Below are 7,246 nucleotides of genomic sequence, written 5' to 3'. Positions count from 1 at the left end.
GGGCCTTATAATACTGCTAAAAATAATTACTGTGGAAAAGAGGAAGATGTGAGAGCATCACATGTACCACATTTTTCCTTTGCTTTCACACAAAACAGTCAGGGAAAAAAAAGCAGAAAAGGCAAGTGAAATTTTGCAGCGTATGTGCTATGCAGAGGAAATGAACTTTGCCAATCAGCACTTGCGGTAGAAAGCCTTGGTAATGGAAAGCTGTCCAGATACATCACAGCCATTTTTCTTCTGCTGACCCACTGCTGTCACTCACTTTTCCCAAATAGAAGAGCCACCGCTGCAGGAATGTGCCTACAGCACAAGCAAACTTCTGCTATTTCCAACACGTAGTGAATAGTGAAAGCATCCAAGTCCCCACCTCCTCCTACTTCTGCCACCACCTCACAGCAGAAATATGTTAGAAAGCGCAGGAGTGAGTAAATACTGGATCACAACACAGAGCACCCACTCTCCAAGGAGAATTCATAACCACACACCCTCTTACAGCACTGGGATCTGTTTGATTGGTGTTAATGTGAACAGACACCCCTATCTGTATTCACCCAGATTACAAGCACATCTGAGTGCTTTTCATACAGACATGTCCAAGCTGAATGGAGACTATCCAAGCTGTTTATAGGGAAGTACATCACTAAAATATCATTGTGCAAGCGACCTAAAAACATCTTCTTCTGAGAAATAACCCCCTCCGCAGAGTGGATTAACCTTGTTAGGAAGTTTTTGTTTGTTTGTTTGATTGTTTTTCCTCCAGTACTTGTTGGCTTCAATATTTGCACATGGAAGAAGAGGTATAAAGAGTCATGAACTGAACTCAGCTGGTAACATTTCTCTGCTCATTAGTGGAAGTAAATGACACCTTTTTTATCCCACAAAAAAAAAGGCAGAAGGCAGCTTTATTAAAGAAGTCCAAATGCCTTGTGATATTAAGCTGCTCAAACAAATGTAGGCTGTTCCCTCACAATGGCAATAACAAAGGAGAACACTTTGTGAGGAAAGAGGAAAATCCAGCAGTTTCAGGTTACAGAAAACCACTTTCGTCTTACAAAGGAAAACAACAATAACAAAAACCCCACAGACAGAAACCAAGAGATTTCTTGTCCCGTTCTTCCCCCCTACCCATCCTCAACCTTCAGACTACAAAGCTGGCAAGAGCTGAAGGAGCTTCAACTCAGAAGAGATTAGAGTCTAAGTATGGTCTTGTTTACAGAAAATACAGTTGTGTTTAAATTTAAGTTTAAAGCAGAATTTTATGACTCAGAAACAGGGAAATTAATTAAAACTAGGCAAATGCAAAATGCACCCACACTATTCAGCAGTGTGTAACTTGGGTCCTGATAATAAGTTGATAATATGATGCTTACTGCTCAGAAAGCCCCAGGGCTTCTTGCCAAAAACAAAGGTGTTTTAATAATCTGGGATTAAGCTTCTTCAGTTACCTACACAGCAAACTCAGTCTCTGTGATCTACTGTTTCGATGCACCACTATCCATGCAGCCACTGCACAGGAGAGCCCAACGTACACATTCATGCAGGAAAAAGAGAGCAGGTCTCTGCCCTTCAGAATGCAAACTAATACCTACAGTCACCCTCACCATCCCCTATTTAGCTCCTGCTGGCTCTTCCCTTGTAAGGCTCTCAGTCTCCTGTGGTTTCCATGCCAAGTGAGTGAAGGCAGAGCTGCAAACACTCTGGTTCTCCACAGAGCAGGCTGCACTGCTTGCAATGGCTACACCAGCACTCCCTGTCAGCAGCTGCTGTGAGGACGACACAGGATGAATTTTTGTTTAATGTTTACAGACATGAAGAAGGAACCTACCTGACCTCAGGGGTCTGCTGGAGCCCCGCCCTCCCTGCTATAGGCGTGAGCAGTGCCAGAGTGCAACTGAGGACAGCCAGGTCCCCATAGATCCTGCCTAATCAGGCATTCTGCTATTTGGCACGAGTGATTGTGTCATGGGGAAGGTCATTTTCCATCTGGTTCTTATCCCAACAGGACAGTATTGCTCTGTGCTACCTGGGGAACTGAGACAGTCCTTACGCTCTCTTTGACCAAAAAGGCTCTGATTCAGCCAGGACTGAGGACTTCATTTTGCAGAGTTCCACAGAAGTTCAAGCTGTTCTAATCGCAAAACCACAGTGACACTGAGAAACTACAACAGTGTAAACGTAAGCAAGTTAGCCTTTAAGGATGTGTGTCATCAGGTACGAAAATGCACGTGTAAAATAAATTAATTAAGGTATGAAATAGCATGTTTGAGAAGTAGCTCTTTGGGTTTGCCTTCTGCCTGACATCTGCAGCGTGTTTGTCCAGCCAGCTTGGGGAATTGCTCAATATGACTAAGGGCTGACAGCCTACAAGTGGGTTTTGTTCGTCAGAATCTTGCTTTGATTTGAGTAATCCACAGTTAATTCACATTGTGCTTGGTTTCTATGCTGCAGGCTTGCAAAAGTCCTAAGGATTACTTCCATGCGGTCAATCAGAGAGGGGGACAAACTTCTTTCTGCTTTGAACCCTTCAGTACTCCCTTGGCATCCAGTTCAACATGCTAACACAGCAAAGAACAAAATAAATGAGCCTTGCTTTTCTTTGTCATCTTTGTGAGATGCATCAACTCGCTGGGATATCAGATGAGCCCTAGAACCAGTACTGGCAGCAGGATTTGGTGACTTGAGGCTAGAGACAAAGGATGGCGGCTCCCAACTGGCAAAAGCAGGGCATCAAATCAGCTCTAACTGTCCTATACAATAGTGTGAGTACTGTTTTGACATGGATTTATATATATCATGCAACACTGATTTCAATGGGAGTCAGGCCCAAAGAGCAGAAATTGTATGTGCTCAGTAGAGGGACTATTACTAAAAGCCTCCAAAATGTCCATGTGCAGCAGGGTCATGTTGGCCTCCTGTGGAATGGCTACTAATCATGTTGGAGTAGTTTTCTTGCCAAATGCAGCATTTTTGGCAGATTTATTTGTTCAGAGACAGCTATGTATCTACCCTTGCTGAAGCATCCACAGACATAGATTGTGCTGGTGTGCACACAAATCAGACAGCAACACGGAAAGTGCAAACTCGAGGTTTTCAGGAAGCAAAGTTCAACAGGACTCAATTCCAGAAACCTGCCAGGTTGACATTTGAAGGTGGGAGGGGGAGTTCAGGAGAAAACAAACAAATCCAAAAGCCCCCACAACCTAAAACAAGAACCAAACCTGAAAACCTTTGAACCTCAAATCTAAATGTGGTGTCCACGTCGGTTTGTTTCCTTTTCCTTCAAACCTTAAAAAGAGCAATTTTCTGTAAGTGCAAGCCTTAAGACTTCCCCTTTTACAGCTCCTCCGCCAGTATATCTTGTCTTCTATGTATGGCACTGGGAGAGGGCTCAGACTGAGGGGAGGACTGACTCCTAACTATGCTCCGTGAGAGGAGAGAAGGCAATCGCATGGCACAGGTTCTATGCATGGCCCATTCAGCAGGCATGCTAATGCATAGAGGGAGCTGTAGATTATGTCATTGCACAGCTGAGTCCTTGTTTATAGAAGTACTAGCAGGTGTCACTGACAACTCTGGGATAACCTTTGGAAATAAGCAGGTAGGCCTGGAAAAACCCACCTATACACTGTCCCTGAGAAAGATCTGTCCCAGGGTATTGTGAACATCGTGCTAGGCAGTCTGTCTCACTCAGCACTACACTTCTCCAACCCAATATCCATGCCCCTTTACACCTCCAGGCACTGGGCTGAGCTAGCCATGCTGTTTTGCTCTCCTTCCAGTCTGGTCCTTTCTGCCCTGTCCACTGCCAAGCCTTCTGGGGAGTACCTCCATCTATGTAACCATCCAAAGGTGTCTTGAACCAGCTGGGGAGATCTCATTTCTGGTTACACTCTTTTTCTTGGTGGCACCATGGTGAGGTCTCCTCATTTTATGATCAATTACAGCTCCCCTTCCCTTCTAATTTCCAAATGGCAGGGACAAGCTGGGAGAAGGGCATCCTACAGCTAGTCTCTGCATGCACAAGCTGTGGCCTTTTGCTGCCGACTTTCATCCTACTGTCCTTATTCCGGTCCTTTGTGCCATCACCTCTCCTTGTGCTGCAGCCTGAATGATCTTTGCAGTGACCAGCCCTTCGGATCAGCCTAAGTCTGATTAAAGCCTGTTTTCCTTCTGGGTGAGCATCAGCAATCTGAGGAGCCTCATTAATAACCTCTTTCCACTCTGCTTGCTTCCCTTGAGGCACAACCTCCTGACATCCTTTCTTTAGGTAAATACAGTGCTCGCATTAATCCTCTGTATCTCCAGCTTAGTGGGTTTGCCTCTAGCACTGTATCACAGAATCACAGAATTATCAAGGTTGGAAAAGACCTAGAAGATCATCTAGTCCAACCATTACCAATACTTCCTGGCTAAATCATATTCCTCAGTGCCACATCCAAGCGTTTCTTGAACACTCCCATGGTCGGTGACTCCACCACCTCCCTGGGCAGTGCATTCCAATGCCTGACTACTCTTTCCGGAAAGTAATACTTCCTAATGTCCAGCCTGAAAGGACTGTCTGAAATCTTCTATCTACACAGTCAACAACTCCTGCTAGAATAGCCCTGCATGAGATAGCCAAGGTAAACTCATTTTGCATTCTATCTTGTTTTCCATTTACTGAGGTCAAGCTAGTTGGCTGTTTGGAGGTCTCAGCTCACATACTTCTCCAGTTTAGATTGGATAATGATCAGAATAACCTTTGCTATGCCCCTCCTAGAATCAGAAATTCTTACTACAGGACTATGTATGTTTTCACATGCCAGCTCCTGAAGTTAGGTTTATGTTGCCCCTCCTTTCTCCCTACCATTACCTACACAAACAACCATTCTCTTTCAAGCTGGTGTGCTATCACCTCTTTTGTTGGCTGCCTCCTGGCCAGTGCACCTACAAGTTCCTCACACCAGCCTCATTTATGGCTGAATGCATTTGTGTCAGCCCAAGAGCAGCCTCCACGGTTTCACTACTGCAGCCAAGACAACTTAAGGCATGCATGGCTAGGTTACATCAAAGCAGCTGGCTTGTCAGGGATATTCAGTGGAAAAACTGAGAAGGCTCTGGAGACTGAGGATGGGATAAGCAACATTTCATTTCCAGCACGCCGGTCCCAGTGCAGACAGATGACTGAACAGCGTACAAAAAGATCTCACCCGCTTCCATCTCTTGCAGCCCCCCAGCTCCTCCAGCACCGCGACTGCTTTGACAGAGCAGAGACAACGTGTTTCCTACATTCAGCAAACGCCTGCTCTGACACAAAGCCTGATCCCTGAGCTCATGCTCTTGTCACTTCCATGTCAAATGAGAAGCTGTTTGCTGCTCCCACTGCTGAGGCCTTGGGCTGGATTACAAAGAAAGGGACTTCCATACAGAATATTTTCTCCTCTCTTTTCTGTGCTGAAGTAATTTTTCAGCAGAGCCACTGCAGCTTCGATGTATGAACCCCAGGAATACTGCTGCTAAAGGAGCAGCATCCTTATTCCCACACCTCCCTGTATCTGTTGTGGTTGCAATATTCTTAGCTTTCAACTGACTTCTGACAGTCTCTGGTCTGATGTGCATCATCAATCAAATAAATGTTTGTTTTTATCCCCAAGTCAGATCCTCTTGCACTATCTTGCAGCTTTATGCACCCATCTACTTGGCATATCAGTGACAGGTCATCTCCTCCCTGATCCCACACGCTATCTTGGTTTTAAAAAGGTTTCATAGTTAGCAGCTTCCTCTGCCTGGTGATCGCTTTCTGCCAGACCAGGGCCATGGTGGGGACAGCACAGCTATGCTTTTGGTGGCTTCCTCCAAAGGCTACGTTCCCCTTTGAGTGTGGGTGCATGCACAGGGTGAGGGTGAAGCCAAAGAGGGAAGGCCAGCAGTCAGCCAGTTTATACCACCTCCCTGCTCCTCCTTCCAGCAGAACTTCATGTATCAAAGTGGTATCACCACTGAATAGCATCACACAAAGTGCGTAAGTACAGAAAGGAAGCAGATATTTTTAAGCCTTGTCACACTAATGGATAAAACAGAGCATTCAGTGGTCCTGTTCATGCGTTTCTCTTCTGTCACACATCAGCACTTCCCGATTCTCTGAAATCTAATTCATGAAGAATCAAATGCAGAAGTAAACTTTAAATGTTGTGTTTGTTGGCCATTTTGCTAAGCATTTTCCCACTAATTCTATGCACCTTGGTATACAGTTTAAACAGGAGTCATCCCCAGGAACAGCAATGTTTTGGAAGCAGCTGGTGAAGAAACAGCCAGAAGAAAAAGGCAAGTAAAGGGGCTCAGGTCACAACTCAGCATAAGAGAAATCCCTGTGGTGGAAAACAACCGTCCAATCAAATAACTCAAAGCCACCACAGGGCTTTTCCTAACCTATCATATCTAGGATTTTGCCTAGTCTCAATTTAAGTCATTCAAGCTGAGGAAAGTCACCCTTTAGAGCAGGGCGAGACAACCCTTCCCCCACCCAGTAGCAGTGCTGGGCCTGATGCACTCCGGGGTACATCTGGCCCTTTGGGCTGTCAAGGCACCCTGCTGACTCAGTTAAAACTTGCTGTCAGCCAGAACCCCTGGATCCCCCTCTACAGGGCTGCTCTCATTCCCCAGTCTGTATATAGAGCCAGGGTTGCTGTGCCACAGGTACCAAACCCAGAGCTTGCTCTTGTTGAACTCCATGCAGTTGGTGATTATCCAACACTCCAGTCTGTCATTATCTCTCCGTAAAGCCTCTCTGCCTTGGAGGGAATTAATGATTCCTCTCACTTTAGTGCAGGTGGGTGACCCCCAGCTAGGACCTTCAAATTAACCTGCCGGTGACTGGGAATTGAGTTGGTCATAAGACAAGCTAATGCTCACAGGCATGACACCCCTCCAAGTGTGCTACCCGGCAAGCACACATAAAGAAAAGACACAGATACAGCTGCCAGCAGACTGGAAAGAAAGCAGACTGCAAACACTGTCACGCTGCAGGTGGGGATCACAGTGCCAACACTGGCACACAGCTGAAAATGAAAATGTCACTTTACTTACATCAAGGAGCAACAAGCCTGCCAGCTAGTCGTTCCTCGTATCCACTGCTGGAGCCAAACCTCGCGTCCACAGCAGCTGACCACAATTGCTTCACTGACGTCTCCAGGCATGGCGTACGTATCTGTCTGCACACATTGCAAATTACCAATAAATCACCTACAAACCTAGTGGAGGAGTA

Source organism: Coturnix japonica, chromosome 1, assembly GCF_001577835.2.
Source record: "Coturnix japonica isolate 7356 chromosome 1, Coturnix japonica 2.1, whole genome shotgun sequence".
Lineage (NCBI taxonomy): Eukaryota > Metazoa > Chordata > Aves > Galliformes > Phasianidae > Coturnix > Coturnix japonica.
The sequence above is the reverse complement of the archived record's forward strand: the minus strand, read 5'-3'. Positions refer to the sequence as shown.